Here is a 21,833-nt window from a genome sequence, read left to right on the forward strand (position 1 = left end):
CAGCATTCTAGATTGGATGTATCCCTGATCTTTTATCTGTTTCATCTGTTTTTTTCATCTTTTATCTGTTAATCTGTTTCAGAATCATTTATTGTCTTACTTACTGCAAAGTAACAGAAATATAGCTTGAATGACCAAATTCCTGTCCACATAACAAGTCTCAGACATAGACAGATCATCAGAAATCCCTGATGTTCACAGTCAGAATTACAATACATAGATTGGAGGAAATTACATTCTGATATTCCAGTTAGATTGACTATCCAATGGAAATGGTTCATTTACAGTAAAATTTGGCAGGGTTTGCATCCAATGGACAAGAGGTGGTTTTGAAAGAAGACATTGGTTTTCAGGAGTGGGGACAGTGGCATAGTGTTTCATCAGCCAAAATTAGCTGCTTTTCAATATAAATTATTCAAAATAGCTTTTGGTAGAAACTGGAAAAAATATGAAGTGCTGTATATCAATTGCTTACAGGATTTTTCTATTCTGATAATTTGCCTCCAAATCCTTCTATTTTAAAGCTAGCTCAGCAAATGGTCTTGCTTGTATACATGAGAATATTCTGCCTTTTTCCAGCAACAACAAGTAAAAAAGGTATGAAGTTACGGATTTATTGATTGATTTATTTATTACTATCCTTACTTTATGTTACAACTTATTCAGAGATCTTAAAACTGAATAACATTATATCATCCACTCTGGCACCTGTTTGGCTCTAGTCCTTTACACATACATAGCCTTGCTGCAGAATTTAGGGAAAGGAACAAATGCAAAGACTGTGAATACAGTCATGCATATATAAAAAAAGCAATAGCCTCAGCCATGTGGTACCAGTGGCTAAAAATCACTTAGGCTCAGAAATTAAGTATTTCTTAGTGACTGGCAAAGTAAAATGACTTTAAAGACATTTCATCAGATGTCTGGGCTATTTGCTGAGGATGTTGGAGAAGATGGAATAGGAAAGCATTGATGGGGAGATCACTGTTTTTCTAAAACGAAAGAAGAATCCATTGAAATGTTAAAATTAGTTAAAATGAGAAGAAGCTAATAGGAAAAGAGAAAGAAAAGGAAAATAAAACATAAAATCTTGAATGTATACTAAATAAAATGATTGAAAATAAGGGACATGTGGCAAGAAAGAGGAATGCTTCAACTTACTCAGGTATTTTATAAAGTAAATATGATAGTAAACTTCTCAGTCTTTTTCTCTCAGATTTTACCCTAACTCTGGGTATGACAGTTTGGTCAAATGATGGCGTTCTGTGGTTGTACCACTCTTCAGTGAAACAGAGGCTTGGAGATGAGATTAAGTTCTACAGATGACAGCCTGTGAATTAAGAGCTCTGCTGCCTTTTGCTGGTAGACACGATAGAAAACCGGAAAATATCTTCTCACACAGGAAAACAACACATTTTGTGTTGGTGACTTTGGGTTCTAGGAACAAATATTTAAAACGTGTATGCCTGTTTTAAGGCATTTGTCTGAGTTGAATAATAATGAATAAAAACCAATGAGATTACAGAATAGAAAAAGAGTTGCTGATAGGTGAAACAATGCAACTGGAGCATGCAAGAAAATGAAGGGAGAAGCTAATAGTTAAAGTAAGAAAGAGAGGAATGAAAAAGCTTTTTCATTCCCTTGATTTTTGTCCCTTTTCTGTGAGTCTTCCTTTTTTTATTTCTCTTCCTCCTTATAACTCTCCTTCCTCACAGAAGTTTGTGGGGGTTTTGTTTAGGGTTTTTTTTCTCAGTTTCAAACTAAGTAGGATTTATGTTTAAAATGGAACATCCTATCCTCACACTCAAAAAAGACACTGAAGGAGATCTCTGTATGGCAGAGAAGAGAATGGAGAACCATTTTTTATGTCATGCAATATTGGTTCAATACTGAAAGAGAAAAATTCTCTAAGGCTGTTTAATATGTGTTTCCTGACCCATGGGACTTGTCAAATCCTCAAACAGTTCCACTTTATTAAGTAGTAGTTAGAGCAACTGAAAAGTGCTTTGACCTGTTGGCACATCCCAAAGAGCCTCAGAGATTCTTTTATACTTAAACACAGCATCGAAACAACATTAAACCATTGAAATTTCTAGCTTTTTATGTTTGCTATTCTGTTCTCCAAGCCTTAAGAGGAAAGAAAAATCTTTTTACTTGTTCCTATAATTGTTGCCAGCTTTACACATTATTGCATATTTTAGCCTGCTTGTTAAGATCAAACTATGCCAGCATCAAATTTAAAATGTTGGCTGGTTTTCTGAGCATCAAGATTTACAGTAAACCCATGAAAAACAGTGATGATAAATTTGATACAAAAAGAGGAGATCCATTCTAAATATAAATACAAGGCAAATGTAGAACCTGTATTCATATAGTTATTTGTAACTTCTTTCAGTTTATAAACTGTTAAAGCTTGGAGAGGTGAACAGATACCTGGATCTTAAAGTCACAAGGAAGGCATAAATCTTTGCTTTCCTATTTGGAAGGGCAGCTCAGTCATTTCTACGGCATGGTAACAGTATGGTGTTAGGAATATATAAGAGACAGATAAAAAGAGATGTCATGGTCACAGTTTCTCTAAAATACAATTTAGTCCTCTGCTTACACGGTAAAGAAACAGAAATGTCCACAGAAACGGTGGATTTGCTTTGTACAGATACATTTGGCAGAGCATTTCTTTCAATGCCCTCCTAGATGCAGTGGAGCAGAATATGGCTGACTACTGAAGAAATGTTGGCAACCCTAAGAAGCTGAACTGCTGTTTTCCAAGAAAATAGGAGCTTGAAAAGTTTAGAGAATTCAGAGAAAAAGTTCACATGGATTTCAGTGAGTTTTGGATCAGATCCCATTTCCTAATTCCTCTTTGCTTCCACAACGTTTTACACTCATGCATTTCCATTGGCTTCAAGTAAAATTACTCTTGACAGACAATTATAACTGAGGACATCCAACTCTGTAATTTTTATGTCCTTCCTGATTCTTATACCTTGTAACTGGTCATAAAATTAGAAAGCACATAGTGATTTTAAAGTCAGAAGAGCCATTGTCTTTGACAGAACTGTCTGTTTATACCAATACACGATCTGCTTATTATTTTTCCACGTCATGTTCATAATTCTGTTTATTAGTAATCAAAAGCTGTTTGAATCTGGGACTTACTATTACTTAAATGTCAGGTACCTACTTCTGATAATCTTCTAATCAATGGGAAGAGCTGAGAATTTCAAACAGTTAACTCATTCTATTTTAAGAAGGAATGATTCATTGTCTAGAGTTACCTCCTTTTTACTAACTAACTAGGGAATTTAATTAAATTGTCCATCTGAGTTTTAGACAGGTACCAGGTCAGTGAAAACAAGCTAAGATGTAAATTGCTTTAAAATCAGTTCTCTGTATCCTGTACTTCCTAGACATAACACTGCATTCAGTTACTTTGCAAGGAGGATATGTGACAGATGATTGTACCATAACGACAGAGCAGCCCAAATGAGGTAGACTTGGCTGTTTGCTCTAAGAGAATAAAAGCTATCTGGGAATGGTATACATAAAATTCTCAGCTACACTTTGCAGCTTATAAGTTTTAATTAAGAAAAACAAAAGGAAGGCCAGACTAAAAGAATGCATGCAAATGCAAACATATAAATAACAGAAATCTCAAAATTTTTAAATACCTAGTGTTGTCCTCTAGAGGTTGAAAGAAGATTATCAATTGCAGCTTATAAGGCAATATTTCCATTTTTCACTTTCTGAATCTTTTTCTCCCCCTTGCCAGCCTTCCAGATCCCTGTTATTTTCATGACAGTGGGGACCAGCATGATCTGACAGGCAGTGTCTGGCTTTAAGTTTCTCATAAAATCACTTTGTTTCTCATCACCTCATCCTTTCTTACTCAAAGACTACTTCTGGTGTTCCCAGTTCAGATTCACGCTTTTATAAAGCCCGCTAATCGAAGACACTTCATATTTGAACATGAAAAATAATCACAAATAAGAATCAAAGACCTACATTTTTTACATGGAAAATGAGTATGCAAGATTCCTTTGTGTATTTAGATCTCTTCCTTCACAGGTCTTCCCCCCCCCCAGTATTTGGCAAGCTCTCTCACCTGCATGTGTGAAGAGTGCAACTATATATATGGATACTTATTTGCGGGAACTATTTCCTCATTTTATTCCTAGAGACCCAGCATTTCAAATGCCTCCCTTCTGTTAGGGATCTAGGTGACTGGATCCTTGTTTGCATGCCAGCTGCTCTTACCTGGCAATAGCTAGTTCATTTTCCATAATGCTGAGTGAAACTGTTTGTGATGGTTTTAGGATAAAGGAAGGTTAAAAGGGGAACAACTGCCAGGACGAGAAGAGATGAAGGTGTTTCAGGAAATTAATGGTTTGGCTTGGAAATTAAAGTTTTGATTTTGCTCAGGAGTATTATTACTGAATTCCTTTGGTGTAAGATCAGGCCTTACTTAAACATTTCTCAGATGGTGGAATACTTACCTAGGCCCAAAACACCGGGGAAAAAGGCATAGCAGAACTCCACAAAAACTGTTGCTCTTAGATTTACATTTCAAGCTGCATGCCTGTTCATGCTTCACAAAGCGGACCTTCATCAACAGCAGTAAGTATGTCTTTTCCTATTGGCTTAGCCATAGCAAAAAACTGGTGGGTCAGCATTTCTTTTTCTTTTTTACTGATCAGCTGCCAATATCTAGTTCCAACAACTGAGTTTCATGTTTTACTCAGTGAAGATCATAGGTTCAAATACTGTGAAATCCCAAGTTGTGTCACAGTAGTCGATCAAAAACTGGACCTTATAGAAATCCACTCAGACTAAGACAGCAGATTTTAAGTAGTAAACTTTGAATAGTTTAAAGCATAGGAAAGAAGCAGTTATGAAATCATGTCTGAAGTTTGAGTCAGCCATTGTTAAATTTCTATCTGTAGCATGTCATTCCTTAAGGCGTTTCTTGAACTTAGATAAGAATTCTATTCAACTGTGTTAAAAGGAATAAAACAGTTAAGAAATTCCAGTTTCTTCTATAGTTTTAACTTGGCCACTTATGCATGTGATTTTAAGTACATGATTACCTTCCATTTTCTAAAGTGCTGACAGAACCAGCACTTGGTCTCCTTGACCATGTCCTGTGCCTTTGTCTGATTTGAATGTCACAACTTTCAATGGGCCTATCCACTCTGCAAAGCTTCAAGACATTTTCTTATTCCCATTCTGTCATGTCTAGGCAACAACTTGAAAAAGGAACCTTATTCCCCATGTACTTCCTGGGCACAAGACTGTGCCGTCTATAATGGACCAAGAAGGATATCAGAGAAAATCACAGGAAGAGTTTTGCTTGGATGTTAACATTAAACCCAACAACGAGCAACTAAAGTTAGGCATAACATGAAATATTAGATACCTTAACAGTGAGAAGTGTCATGACTCTACCTCTTTTATTATGCGCTTGCATTGTGGTAGTGCAGAAGAGACTCATCTTAGTCCACTATTGAATTCTGTTGGCAAGATGAAAACACAGAATTAAAAACTAGCTCCTGTTTCCTAAAAGCTACATTATAAATTTTCTTTTATTGTTATTTAATCTAGATCTTTATTCAGAAATAGACAAATATGTCAATTGTACAGCTCACCTGTGATTACATTTTTCTCTGTTAAGGTCTAGTTGCAGCCATAGCCATACGTACATATACATATATGCACATATGAAGCTGCCGTGGTTGTTACCTCAGGGTGGTACTTGCTGACACCAATGATCACCCTCCACTTCAGAAGGCAACACTGAATGTTGGGAAGCTCCTGTCAATACAACAACATAACTTCTAGTTACTTTTGTTGTTAAGAGTTGTAAATTCAAACCACATTGTCAAGGACAGAACAGACCATTTGCACCTGAGAAGTGTAATGCCTAATTGAAGCCATTTCACTAGCTCAAATTGAAGTTCACACAGCCTTATGTGGTCACAGAGGCAGTTTGCAGAGATAGAGCAGTGGTCATGGCTGGTCCCTGGTGGATATAACCAGGGAAATCCCCTGTGCAGGACAAGGTATGTTTCTCTCATCGCACATGTCCCCATGTGATAACAATAATGCTGATCAGACGGATCAGTAAAATATTAGCTGCTCCCTCCCTTAGCGCACTTACCATGAAGTAATGATGTAGTTTGCCAAAAGCAAAGGTGAAGGAGAGCAAATGTTGTGTGAATCCTCAGTGGACAGTGTCTGCTCCTGACTGTTTTTTTCGTTTCCTTTTCGCATGGTGGTTTTACTCTGTGTCATTCTGCCCAGAGATTACAATTTTGACAAACTCCGAATAAGCCACTGGCTGTGTTCTGGGAGACTCGAACTCTCCTGAACAACACATGCACTACAGCTGCAGTTGAAATCTGTTTCGTATTTAGTGTAACAAATTATGCAAAGTACACCAAATAAGACCCATTGCAAATTCCAATGGGCCTTTCTGAAAACATTTTAGAGAAACGTTTTCTTTGCTGTTTCCTTTCTGCTCTCATTAAAAAGGTGAATCACTAAAAGTAATTGTGTAACAAAATGACAATCAGTTCAGAATACAGCATGACAGGCCATAGAATTCCCAAAGAAAAGTCTTCATGGCTTTTAGAATAGTGAGAGTTTAACTACATAATCCGCAATGGGCACTTGGCTTAGAAACTGCACATTCCTAGCCAGCAAGGAAAGTTTCAAATACTTCTCACCATAAAATATTTGAAATTACCCTTCTTAACATTTCTCTGCACTGAACATTTCTGTTTATTTACATGGAAAATACCATGTAGTATCAACAAGACTGAATTATTCTGAGGGCTGTTCAATGAAGCAAACTATTTTAATAAAGATAATTAGAAATGCTTTGGGGAGGGAGGAAGGGTAAAAGACTGGAAGTAAATAGATGTCCCTGGTTCAGATCAAAACTCAGCTGGTGGTTACCAAAAGTTAGAGGACTTTAATTTGGTTCTTTGGTGGATGCAGTTTTGTTGTTTGTTTGTTTAACATGATGTTAACTTCATATTGTTAACCTCAAATGGTGAAGTAGCATCAGGTCGCAGAAATAATGACACTTAAGAAGCCTAAGAATTTGGAGGCTTTCTATTTGTTCTTTTGGTTTATAGCTTTTCTTTAAGAAACAAACCAAAACCAACCTTAAGGTCTGGAAATTTTCTGTCTGATGTAATCACATGGCTCCAAAACAGGGGCTTTACAGACAAGTATCAAATATCATGACCATGATAAAAATCACAAGAGCAGGGAATACTCCTAATTAGTGGTCGGTGATGGGATGAGGGAAAATTGAATCTGACTAATGGTCTTGCTTTGAGAAGTTATTGAGCCATCCCTGCCCTGGCTGAGACATAAATGTCTGTGGGAAAAATGCTGCTCTATTTGTGTCCTGTATCGTATTGGCAATTATTTAAAAGCGTCTGTGGTGTCAAGATGCAGGCCTCTATGAGGTCATTTGGCTCAGCATCCCTAGCTACTAACTGCCTGACTTTATAATACAAATCTTTATTGGTAAGTCTATACAGCCATGTTAGTTTATGGCTCAAGCTAGCATGCAAGACTAAATTCCCCAGTCATCTATACTGCTCCTATGAGTTGTCTTACATTTTGGCTTAGATCTTGAGCAGGGAAGCGTATTTGCCAAACAGAGAATCTCAGAGGTGGATTAAGCAGTACAGACACAATTTATTTAAACGACATGAATAAAAATGTGTACTGGGACACAGCTATCGTGGTACAGACACACCCTCAGATAGCCTCAGTGACTTGAACAAGCTGATGTCATGTACAGGATCTAACTCCATCAACTGCTGGAAAAATCTTGCACCCCAACATCTTAAGATAACTCCCGTTGCACATGGTGTTCTGCTTTTATTTTGTCACCAGAAAAAAAAGAAGGCAAGAAGCAGAAAGAATCCTAGGAAATTGGAACTTCCTCAAGCTCAGGGAGTAAATATGAAGGAATTCCCTTTCTGATTCCAGCATCAGAAAAAGGAGTCAACTGTTCATTCTTGATTTTAACTGCTTCTTCTGCCTTGCCTTTCTAGTCTACCATGAGCATGACATTCTCCAGAATATTTTCACAATTTATTCATTCTAAGTAATATTTTTTTTTTTACTGAGTTAGCCTCTTAAGCCAGTTTGTTAGGTCAAAGAGACAACTTGTCAACCAAAATACATCGTTAAATCTTTTTTTCACAGTCTTTTCTGTAAAATGTCCAAGCCAGGGCATGCCAGTATAAATCAAATAGATTGCTTAGCACATTTAAATTTGTATTCTGTAAAATGTAGCCTAACACTACTTGGGTTATCATTTTTTGTGCTTTTATGCAGCTGATGCATATTGTGAAGTTTAATAGCCCTATAATCTTATAGGGGTTTATTGCTGTATTCTTTATCAAATATTGGTATTTCTCAGTAAACCCCAAGAGTTTAAGATTGAATTTCATTATTTCTTTTATTTTTACTGACGAAATTTTTGCCTTAGAATCTCAGCTGTAATGTCCAGTGTGCTATGTATTATTTCTATCCATGATCTCAGCACTACTGCTTTCAAAGATGATTTTTCTAACTGTATTCAGGACAAATCCCTAGGAAATATAAGGATTAAGTATGCTTATGTTACTGGACAGTAAAACCACATCCTCCAGTAAATCTTCATTTTGCTTGTGTTTCTAGCCTTTCAGTCTACAACACGATCTACTTCTTACGCAGCAGCATCACTTTGTATTTGTTGGTAAGTGCTGACAGTATGGTTGGTGCTATATAAAACCTTGTCATTGAGGCAGAACTGTGCTGAAGTGTTGCCTCTGTATGAGTAAATATCAAGAAAGTTAGCTAGCTTCAGAAGTGTCACCATTTTTCTCTAGCCAGATCACCATATGCTTCGCTCTGTCTCTGGGTAAATTCCCCCTCTCGCTTGACCACAGCCAATGGGGCACTCTCAGTGGAGCACTGCTGTTTTCCCTGCCAGAGTGAGTTAATGGGAAGTGCCCATGAGGAACTGTACTGACCATTCTTCTAAGACTGCAGTATCCTCCCCCAGCTTTCTCATCATCTGCTAATTTTGTTATGTTTTCCCATAAAGAAACAAAGCAAAACAAAACAAACAAACAACTCCTCTGGCAAGCATTACTCTTCACCGAGCAATTTTGGTTGAGGGTTCAGTTATCCTCTGAGGGGGAAATTTTCAAAAGCATTCAGCACTGACCTAACCCCAGTTCTGTCAAAATCAGTGGTAATTTTACCATTGGCTTTAATGTTAGAAAAGTCAGACTAACATTGGCAGTTTTAGTGCCACCCTAATTCACTCGTCTGTATCTTTTCTTTGTATTTTTAAGGGATAATTTAAAGTTAATGCTACTTCCGTTTTCAGGGTTTTTTTTCTTATTAATGTCTGATGAAGGAAACTGAGTTACAACTAAGTTGGGAAAATTACCATCGATTCCTATCCTCTGTTCATTTAGAAAGAACTGTTTTACCTCATTTATTAATACAAACTAGGTACATTCTTCTGAATCCCTGTAGGACAAATACTTTGTTTCCCCATCTGTAAGCCTGAAATGACTTTCTGCTGGATTGCCCTTACTTCTCTTTCCCTCTTCTCCTTATCACTGCCTATATTCATCCCTATCCGATACTGACTTTAGCCATCTATTATTTTCAATGTTTACATTTTATGGAGAGTTTAATTTGCCACAGCTTACAGTGGCTCAGATCTTATACACACTCACCTGCTCAGATTTGGTCATATTTGTTACTACCTTGACATTTAAATTCGTTTGGTTTTGGCTGTGGCCGTGTGTCTCTGGATACATTGATACACTGGCGCAATTAGCGTACCAAAACTACACAACATTTACTAGGGATAGAGTACTCAGTTTTCAGATGCCTTTAATTTTTACAGATATCTACAATTATATTCAGCTTTATATATTATGTTATGCTTATATTGTCAGCTTTATAGCTGTAAGCTTGTTTTTAGTTATGACATTGAAGACATCTCATCTTTCCATTAATTTCTTTCTTATAGTTGAACTTAGATTTCACTTCACAATCCACCCGTCAGAATTTCTATTATGTTTCCAAAGTCATAATCATTGTCAGATGCTGTATCATTCTTCTTGATCATTTGACATATTCCTCAAATATATATACAGACATGGAGGTAATTAAACTCATATATTCTTACAATTATTCTTCTCTTGTTTCAGAAATCTGTCTTCCCCCTTACTTTGCAAGTAATGACATTTGAGTTAACAGAACTCTATTGAGCTTCTACAGTTTGAAGTATATTTAATAACATCTTCATGTTTATCAGTGCTCCTCCTACTACAATGAGAATTGTTTCAGCCCACAGATTATTGCCACACTGAGACACTCTGAGAATTAAAAACCCACCTCCTTCTACTGCCATGATGAAAAATCACACACTCTGGATGTGTTTCTTCCATTTAGCCAGGTCCTGTCTCTTTATTCTCCAAATAATTCTGAGCAGGTACCAAAACCATGATCTTCTGGAGGCTAAAACTTCACAGCATCAAATGATTAAACTCAGCCAGCTGCAAATGATATTTCTGTGAGGAGATAAAATGAATGGTTTTGTCTAACAGTTCTCTGCTAAAACAGTTGAAGGTAATAGAACTGCAAAATATTTCTGATTAAAACAAGGTAGATCTGTGGAGGCTCATTGGAATTATTGTGTGGTGAGTGAAATTATTTGTAGTCTGAAATACATATAGTAAGCATCTCTAAGTGTAAAAGATCAGAGGCAACATGTTAATTAAGTTCAGGTTTCTGAAAGCCCTATTTATCATCTAAAGGTGAATACAGGAAAAGCCACATTGGTCAGAACTGTTTTTAAAACACAAGTCCACCTGGTGATTTGATAAAAGTATTTAGTTTCTCAAGGCAATCTAAGTGTATACTCCCTAGGCGCCACTGTTTATAGCTTAAATATGACTTGCATGTGGATTCAGCATTACAAATAGGAAACAGCAGCCTTTGGACTTGTACTCTAACATAGTCCTTTCATCACCCAGTTACCCTTAAGCATCTCCTTTCCTATTGTAAGTTGGGCTAAATTCAAAGCATTAGTCCTATCAATAAAAACTAATGGTTCTACTTAGAAAAAAAGAAGTATATTTAAAATGAAGGCGATAGATGATAGCTTGCTTTTTGTTGTATTCAGGAAGTTAACTGGATACTGGCCTGCAGGCATCCACTTCTGGATATAGGACTATTGAAGCAACATCATTGTCATGAAGGATGAGCCCACACCTACATTCTTAAAAGCAGCATGCCAGGGAATGCATCTTACTAACTAACTAGTGCATGCAGCCAAAATTAAGGAACAGTTTTATGTTTACATTGACAGATTTATGTAAACGAATATTACAGTCCTAGAGAATGTGAAGAAACATGAAGTGAAGAAATAGGCAGCATAGGTTCAGCATCAGGAATTTTTACATTTTTTTGTCACTGTGAGAAATGTAACCTTAACTTTCTTGGTTTGGTTTGGTTTAGTTTAGTTGATGGGTAACTGAACTTTACTTTTAGTGCTGCTGCTTCGGTTAACATACTCAAGTCAGAACCAAGAGATCATTATAAAAAACATACATGAAATGGTTAAAATGCCATATTGCAGTTAATTAAGGCAAAAGTCATGTTTTCTGTTGTGGTTAAGCAAGGTGATAATAGTAGTTAAGAGAAGTACTTTTAACTTCCACTAGCTGAAGATTTGACACCATCTCTGCTGTTGGTACAAAAAAGTTTGAAATAGCACAGAATTGTGTAAATTCCCCATGTCATAAAAGTTGCGATTTTCATAAAAAAGACAATCCGCACTTTAAAAATGAGAGAAACATTTGGACAAGCTGCAGCTACAAGATTCAAAGTGTGTTTTTCAGGAAAGCAGCAGCACAGAATACTTGCATCTTCACTCAGGAGAAAATGTTTCCTCAGGGAACCCATAATGAGTCAAGCAGAAGGATAAAAAACTCTGTGCAACACTTTTAATTGTTATGCATATTCAGTCCAGTGGCAAAATTAATGAATTGTGGTCTAGATCTTGCCTCGATAGTCCAGCAGTTCCTGACACTGGAAGTAAGCCTATTCTTAAGCATTGGCATAGCTGCAGCTTGGTAAAGGTAACTGCAAGAACCACGGTGGATAAAACTAAACCATCAGTCTTACAGAAAGTAAATTCTTTTATGGCCCAGACAATGTCCTCTGTGCAGTGTACAGCAAGGGATGTTAGCCAATATTTTCCATCCTTACTTTTCAGGGGAAGGTTTGCCTTAACCCCCCTATTGACTTGCCCTGTTTCCCCCCAGCAGCCCGACAGATTCTACTTCCGTAAGCCTCTTTGTTTCACAAAGGACACATGCTTTTGTTTGCTTCATGCTTCTTATCCCTGCACAATGATTCTCCTTTTTTCAGATCTCTCTCCAAAGTCCTCAGCTTCCAGTTAGGCACTCAGTGCTGAGCACTTCAGTCTTGTTCCAATCTTTCCATTTTAATTTGCTGCAAATGGGCACATTTCATCTGTAAGAGTAAGCATGTTTGTGATCTTTCAATCTTGCAATAAGTCTTGTCATTTTGCCCTTTTCTCAAACACTTGCACCTTTTTTTAATAGTTACTCTTTTAGTTAATTGGGCTATGGCCTTTTGTAAAACTGCCTGTTAAGCTCCATAGACACCTGGGGCACTAGATGCATAAATAATAATTAGTAAAAAACAATGAGATTGAAGCTCCCATTAAATTGTTTCATGGTAACTTTCACCTAGTGAACTCACATCCGGCAACAGGAAAATCAGATACCTTGTAAGGAGTATTAAAGGAGGTTTTGAGGTAATTAATAAAAGATATAGTTATGAAATCTGGAGGACCTGGAAAATACCATCTAGGAGTCTTTGATTAATGGATATATTTAGGTAATGGAAACTGAGGAAGCATTTGCTAGTTTCAAAATAGATAAGGAAAATAAAAGATGAACACATGCAATCAGTTCCGTGTACTAGGTGAGACGGAAAACTTTTTAATCCATAAGCCCATTTGGAACTCTCACAGGACAAGGCAGAGTTTTAGCAGCAATATTCCAAGAAGCTCCTAAATGCATACATACATAATGATCAGAAAGAAATATTTCAGTGACAAATATTAATTCTTTCAGTCCCTCAGAATTCTGTTTTAACTGCTTGTATTTTGAGGGAATGTTACGTAGTTCTAGATATAATTTCAATCATTCTGATATTATTGTGAAGTTTAACCTCTAACATCTCTCTGAGGTATAGCATGGTAATTCCTAACTTTAGGTGTGGAAAATAACTACAAAGAGAGTCACCCCTAGATGGCTTAAGCATCAGGGTGCCATATAATGTTGTACCTAACCTTGGTTACCTATTGCAACCCACAGAAGTGCTTCAATCTTGTTTACATTCCACTGGGAGATTTGGGAGGCCATGAAGGGGGTCTTGTTCAAATATTCATTCAGAGACAGGAAACTTGTGCCAAGTTGCCTACCTTCTATATGAAAACTATTCTCCCAGTAAATGACCTCGTTAGGTGGTCACACAGAGCTTTAAGAAGGGGATGAGGTGTCCGTATATGTGACTTCTGCTTTCCTGCTTCTTCTGTTTCCTATTTATTTGGCATAACTAAAATATTGAGCCAGAAGGAGATGAGAAAAAATAGAGAAAGCATATATAAAGCAAAATACAACATAAACTTGCAGGTGAGAAGCATACTATGGTGGGGAAGGTATACACCTGCATAATCTTACAATTGATTCTGAATCCAAAAAGCGTCTTAAGTAATCATTTGCAGGACTAAAACTTTGTTTCTTAAACTGAGTGCCCTAACCCAGAAGATTATTTAATTATACTCTAACTTTATGTTGCTCATTATTCATATCAGCAATTTTTAAAGATGCCCAGCAGGGCTTCATCTCAGTCTAAAACTTTACAATCCAACTACTAAGGTAGCAGAAAGCAAAGGCTCAAATTGTTTCACAAAGAAATGGAAATCTCATTGAACACTCCCATGTCACCACTAACCTTTGAGTTGTGGTTCCTGTTGAGTGCTGTGGGTTTCAGTGATGATATTACAAGATTCACTACAGAATTAAGGAGCTATGTTTTCATGAAGTTGTGTTGGCTCCATAGAGACCCTGTTCAGAAAAACGTACAGTGCTCCTCCAGAACTGAAAGATCTGAGGAAGCAACACAGTGCAGAGACATGTCGGTGTCTTTAGAGAATTAGTGGAGTTCAGACAACATGCTTGAGCTTGCCAGAGCTGGAAAGTGAGGTGTCAATGCGAGGACTCAAGAGACTCCAGCAGTCTGGTGCAAGAGAAACAAGACTGAAGAGGCAGCGCAGGAAGGCCTCATCTGGGGAAGAGGAAGATAAGGTCATGAGAGTCCAAGAGAGTGAGGGGAGGAAGCCAGGGGCTGAATTACCTAAGTCCAGACACTGTCAATTTTATTAAATGAGTATCAGCTACCAAAATGTCAGAAACTACTGAATTAGGTATAAGTGATAGAAACCTACCTTATCTCGCTATCTGTTATGATTTGGGTTATGGATCCAGCTCTGCGAACATGATGGGGAGTCCAGCTACAGAATTCTACCCTACTTGGGCAGTTGCGGGCACTGTCAGGAGCATGATGTCGAGTGAGCTTTCAACTTCCTTTTTTTTTTTTTCTTTTTTTTTCTACTTATCTGAACTATTTCGAGCTAATCTACATTAGACAAATTCTTGTTGCAACACATAGAACTCTGCCAAGACCTGAAAAGCCATCCACAATTAAAAGAGAGCACAGTGTTCTAGAAAAGCACCTGTAAAAAGCTTTTCTAGATATCAGTAGCAGTTTTCATGAACTTCTGAAAGTCTAAGTTTGCTCCTGGTGTATGCATTTTCAGAATATGGCTTTGAGACTAAGAAATATGTGTAAAAGCATGTAAGCAGCATGTGTCAGCATATAATTGTGTGTACATGTGTGCCTATATCACGTGTTTGCATTCGAAGTACAAAGGTGTTGCAATGGTTGCACAAAAAAGGCCTTAATTTCACCATGAGATTCCTATGGGGATAAAACTCTGGTCTATAAAGATAAGCTGTAAATATGTTCTTCCTACTTGTTCTTTTTTGGTTCTGTCTTCAACTGGTTACTAAGAGAAACTGTGAGAAAGGAGGTGATAGACATCAATGATCCCATAAAACGTGTTCAATTTATTAATAAGATTTTAGAAAAAGATGAGACCCAGCCGCCTGTAGACATGAGTAAGTTCTACAACAGTCTGGTTACCAATCATTCTAAGAGCCAGCTAGCAGCTGTCTGACCATTGGATATGGCTATTTGCATGGCTAACAATTGGATGTCTATCTACTATGTGAATGGCTTGCAACAAGCTGTTTGTTTGGAGACTATTCATAATGGCACAGTCAAAAGTCTCCTGAAAGGCATACTCGTTTCCATTTCTGTTCTTTACCCTTCTAAAATTGGCAATTTATTACATCAAAAAATAGCAGTCAACCCCGAAAAGGACAAAATTGACACAGTTCCCTTTTGATCTTTCAGTTTTGAATAGGCACCCACCAATGAACTTCCCAATGAATATTCATTGGATGCAAAAGAAGTACCCAGCATTTTTTTAAATAGAGAATTTACTCTAAATATTTAATAGAAGGGATAACTGTTGATACTTTATATAGCACAGATTCTTTTTCAAATATCTTTAGAAAAGAGAGTTAATCTCCTTTCATGCTTTTGCTATATTACACCCTCTCTTTTAATATATATGCTCTTTTACTGTATTTCCCCACATTTCTGCTCTTAGAAGGTTCTTCCATACCTCTTCTTTGCACAGTTCCTTTAACCTTTCTTTAAAGCAGCTGATAGTATAGCCTTTGACATAAGCAGTTTACACCACCAGTTTGATCCGGTATGCCAAATGCTGTCTTTGCAATCTGTAAAATTATTTAAGGACTTACACAGAAGGACAGGGAAATTATCTGCAAATATTATCTGGTAATAGTAATGTACTGTCTTTACACTTTACTGCAAAAAGGTAAAGGGCCAAAATACATTTTTTATGTGTGAAATTCCATTCATTGAGATTTCTCTGTTTTCAAGGCAGTAATCCAAATTTTCACCAGTGTAATCAAGTGTGAATGTTGGTCCAATACTTTCAAGAAGTTCTATTGACTTGCTACAAATTGCTACAAAATAAAAATGAATTAATTTGAAATATGCAGACTCAGCAGGAGGTTTTTTTCACTGTGTCAGGCTAGATGGATAATATGGTTTCATGTATGAGACATGCATTGCATCTTTGCCAATGTTATTCTTTCTGTTAGATCTAATAAGATAAAAGCTAAATAAGAGCCCTTAAGAGCAGAACCTACTGTCTTTCTACAAGATACTTCATAGGTTCTCAAAAGAGAAGATATATTAATATAATTAACAAATTACTTTTACATCTGCTGTAATTTCACAGCATATTACAGTGTCATGCTCTACATTAAAGTATTCAAATGCTCCCATCTCAAAACCATCTGAAATTACAAAATTGGCATGCTCTGCAATATTTGGTTGCTTCTCCACTGAATAAAAGACCAGTCTTTTCTTTGGTATGTCAGCTTGCTACTTCAGACATCTTAAATAGAAACTTGTTATGACTTTGAAAATGTACAAAATTCAGTCCCAGTGCATGACTTCTGCAGGAGCTGTTTTTAGAATTCTTACCAAGGTAAGGAGTCTGCAAATTGGAGTTAGGTGTAAATAGGGCCAGATGTTTTTGCACATATTTCTTCAACTCACAGTAAAGCAGCAATTTACAATGCAGCAGTTTATAACTGGTAAGGTACAATGTTACTTTAAATTGCTGCTAACATGGTATTAAAATATTTGGCAATGGGATTTTTAACATAGAAAACAAATTAGTTATAACCCCTGGAAACAGAAAAACAAATGCAGGTTCAGAAATGACGAGGGAAGTTCATTTTGTTTTCCTTTTTTAAACTAGTAAGTCCTTCCCATTCTGCCACATTTTGCCTACAGTCATGCTTTCCATTCACTGATTAGATTACCATGCTGCTTGCTAAACATATTATGCTCCTGAAAGTCACTCAGAAGCTCCAGCTGGTGCAGATGCAGTGACTCCCTTTTTTAGTCAGACTGGTCAGAAGAATCACACTGCACCAGTACCTTAGTTACTGCTTTCCTTCAGAGTGCAAATTAGCATGCTTTTTTCACTTTGAGAGCCTGACATGACTTGAGGCTTAATGCATGATCTGAGGCTTAACTACCTGAGATGCATTTTCTTTCACTCACTACTGCAAGTCTCTTGAGAATCGCTGAGACCAAGTGATTTAGTAGCATTTTAGCTGCAGATGAGAACATCAAATTCTCACCAGACTTCTCAACTCTGGAGATTTCATCCCCATATTCCAAGAGTTCTTGCAGCTGCATCTTCTGCATATAGAAATTAATTACATTTGCTTATTTTTACTATCCTAGTGATGGGAATTTAGCTGGATAGGAATTACTATCCTACTTTTACTATATTACTCTTTTGCTCAAAACCATAAAAATAAGATTCATCCTAACTAATGTATTTACAATGTGAGCTTCTCCAGCTGAAAAACATCTAGCCTTCCTTTAGAATCAGTGAAGAGAAACAGAAGGAAAATTACTCCTGTTAGTTTAATGGTCAGATCTACAGGGATCAAGTAGTGAGAAGCAGTGATTAAGTCTGTATTGTGTAAGTCAGAACTACAGTAGAAATCAACCAATTAATTCTGAGCGTGCAGGTTTGTACACAGAGCACAGTGCAGCATTAACTGAAAGCAGACATTAAAGCCCAGAAACAGAGCCACATTATCACAATTCTGTAGTTGTCTTGCTACAGCTATCTCTTAGGAGACTCAATGCTGTCTTAACACAGTTACAGTTCTGGACTTCTATCAGCTAGAGTTAACTTGGATATCGTTGCAACAGGATATAGTGCAGACATGGCCTTTCGCATTCCCTCATCAGCAAGTTACACTTGCATGGAAATAAGTGTATCAACACTACTAAGATCAATCATCTTCATACTGGTAGAAGTACATCAATGTCAAGGGTTATGCATGTTTAAAATCAGGCCACAAACTGACATAGTTATACTAGAAAGCTATACAGGTAGTATGGGTAGACCAAGTCCTGCTCTATTGACCTTCAGGGCACAGTGCAAAGCCCATCTCTTTATTCAGGCTTTCCTTCAGTCTAAATAGACTTTTTTTTTTTCCATTGCTCAGCTGGAGGGTTAAGGACATTGCTCTTGTGTCTTTGTTGTATTATATCATAGGTAATTGAAAACTTAAGTAGTTTAATCTTCAGACAGGCAACAGTTGGCAACGTATCAAATTTTATTGAATGGTTTTAATGTGGGGTGCACTGTGAGGCCAAGGGCAAGGCAGAGAGTTTCAGCTTTATTGAATCAAATTTGGAGAGTATGTATTTGGTCTCCACATATACCCTATTCATGTAGAACTTCAAAGGCTTTTTGACCATCCAGCATTTGGAATTTTATCTCTTACTGCTCAAGCTGACTTATACTGTTTACATGTTCCTTGGTGGATGTAAATTACATGAAAGCAAGCATGCATGCCACTGCTATTGCTATAGGCCCTACAAATTGTGGCTACTAGCAATGATCTTTCTGCTGAAATACTCCACTGAATCACATTTTGTTTTACTAGCTAAATAAGATCTACTACATCAAAACTTCTGCCTATATAGCCTGAAACTTGCAGTCTATATTCTAACAGTGTCTTAAAACCAGCAATGGGTGGGTTGATTTTGCTTGAGTATGGTTTAAGATCAGTGAAGCAGTAAATGTAGCTGAAACTACCTCAGTGTGAACCAGACACCTTTACATATCTTAGCTACAACTTAGAGGAAATGCTCTTTGTAACAGTAATATCACTCAGTCTCTTTATGAAAAATTGTATTTCTTAAAGCTGTAAGGCTGGCTTAAGGTAAATAAAGGTGTTCTCAGTTCAGTTTGTGTTGAACAAAATGGAGGTGCAGGGACAAGGACTTTTAGTAGGTCACTTAGCAAGGGGGCTTGAAATTCAAGCTGAAGCAAATGTAGAGTCAGACACAGGAGAGAACAGTATGTTCAAAGTTAGAAAACAAAGATTTGAAGTCCTGGATGGGTTTATGGTTGGTTGGTTGACTAGAATGGGTGCCAAATTCTTTTCCTTTAGCCCATCACATGGAAAATAGAATTAAAATATGGCACTGTATGAAAAATTACAGGGAAAAGAAGCTTCTGCTTCTTGAATTAAACTTTTAAAATGAAAATGGTTTCTTCTCTTGCTAAAAGAAATCTGGTATGTGACTATTCCATTAGCAGACAAAAGAGTTTGAAATTATGTATCTTATTAGGTGAATTAAAATGGATCCTGTACCATAAAACAGGCATCATTGTGTTCTTTATGGACATCATCTTGGTTTACATACAAAGTCAGTAATGCTCCACCTTCCAAATCTGAGCTGCCTTTCTGATATCTCCTCTAGCTCTGCAAGAGGTGTTCACACCTCCAGCTCACCTGCAAGCCTAATTCCTACAGGGTTGCTTTGCTTCCATAACCACTTAGACACAACTGTCTGTCCACACTGCGAATTTCTCATCCAAGTTCCTGTGCAACATATGGATTATTCTTACTTTAGCAAATACAGTTTAGTGCCATAGTACGTCAGCACGAAAGGTTCCTATTCGTCACTTTGATCATATTGTGTTTTATCTCTGGTGGTCTCTCTCAGTTGGTTTCAATTTCTCTAAATGACCCAAGATAGGTTCCTTATCTCAGTTACACACAATCACAGAATGGTTGGAGTTTCAAGGGACCTCTGGAGACCCTCTAGTTCAACACCTGTGCTAGAGCACGTTACACAGGAACATGTCCAGGCGGGTTTTGAATATCTCCAGAGGAGACTCCACAACCTTTCTGAGCAGCCCATTCCACTGCTCTGTCACCTCCTAAGTGATGCTGTTTTTCTCATTACAAAGGCCTTCATGACATACGGCGTAATTCCTGTGATTTTTATGGTGTATCCAGAAGTCACTTACCAGCTCTCATCATGTAAGTTGACTTTGTACTTGTCCCAGATAAGCACTTCAATGCTTTCTCCCTTGCTGAAGATAAATGTTCTCTAAACCTACTGAAAACTTTCTCTACCTTCTTCAAGCCTGACCTGAAAGTCATCTTGCTAAGCATCACATCATACCCCAGGCTGTTGCTTACCATAGGTAACAGGAAGTAAGTTCTAATATCAAGGAGTTGCTCATCTGTAGCCTGCATTGTTCTTCTGGGGACACCAGTCATTATTTATGACTATCATAGAATTGTAAAATCATTGAACAGTAAGGGTTGGAAAGGACCTTAAGATCATCTAGTTCCAACCCTCCTGCCTTGGGCAGGGACAGGACACACTAAATCATGCTTGTTCCAAGAGTGAAACAGACAGCAGACAAAAGGATTTTGAAAAAAAGCCTGTAGCAAATGAATTGATTTCTGTATGGTAACTCAAGGTGCCCAGAAAAATGTGAACTCTTTCCTTTGCTGTGGAAAGGGACAATATAGCTATGAGACTGCAGCTGACTTAGTAAGATTATGCATGGGGAAGTAACTGGACAATGAGGGTCTAGAGGTAGCATTTCAAGCAATCACAAATTAATCACTTTAAATTTTACAAGTCAAAACCATATTTAAACTTCTCCCAGAAAACAGTGTTGAGTGTTACCTTAAATAAAGTTGGCTGTGCGGGAAACATAAGTGACCTGTATTGCTCTTTGAGAAGTCTTGTGACAACAAAAACTTTGATCTCTGGTAAATAAAATGTAGCATGTTGGAGCATGCTACACTTAACTTCAATAATTAGACTTAACTTCAATAATTAGAAAAACATCTAATACAAATAGAAAAGGACCTTATGGCATATAGACCTGTTTGAGAAATCTGCTGTAAATCTTAGTCTCTTCTCTGCTATGAAAAAGAAAAAGCCTGTGAGAGATTCATCACAGAACTGAAGCATAAAGAATTTATTTGAGAAAATATATTTAAATTGCTATAATTTACTAAACAAAAATTAAAAAATAAATATTCTTTGAGTGCAGAACTCGATAACTCTATGCTGTGTTTCCAAATTTCAAAATGCAAGTGATGGCCCATCTTCCACTTAGATCAATCAAAACAGTCAAAACAAATCTTGTGTTAAAATGTCTGAAGTTACTAAGATAGATAAGAAGGCAGCTGAGAAACCCTTGAAGAAGTTCGAAGAAAATCAAATCTTTCATCTTTTATCTTTTCTAAAAATAATATTATTTTTTTTAAAAATCCTTTTAGATTCTTCCAAGTGTTGTGTGAATGAAAAAAATGGACCAGGCTTGTATGAATGAAATGAAACGTCTTCACATATTAAAGCTGGTAATTCATATACCACATATTGGTTGCCATAGCACTCTTCACCAAACAGAGAATAGTAAAACTAATCTAAATAGATTTTCCAATATGTTTTGAAAGTACACCAGTTGTGTTATAAAGCCTATTCACATTTATGAGCAGAAGCACCAACAGAACTGAAAGAACTGCTATGAGATTTAAATGAAGAAAAAAAGGAGTCCTTTTACATTCTTCTGGCCAGCCATCCTCAGGATGTGAGGTAGCTTCCAATCTCTCATGAGCTTTCCTGGGAGCACTATATACAATTCTGAGGGCAGAATATTACAGTTAATGTTCACAGACCTCTTCACA

This window comes from Pezoporus wallicus, unplaced genomic scaffold, assembly GCF_028554395.1.
Source record: "Pezoporus wallicus isolate ANWC-B61680 ecotype Strahan unplaced genomic scaffold, APGP_CSIRO_Pwel_v1 scaffold_13239, whole genome shotgun sequence".
Lineage (NCBI taxonomy): Eukaryota > Metazoa > Chordata > Aves > Psittaciformes > Psittacidae > Pezoporus > Pezoporus wallicus.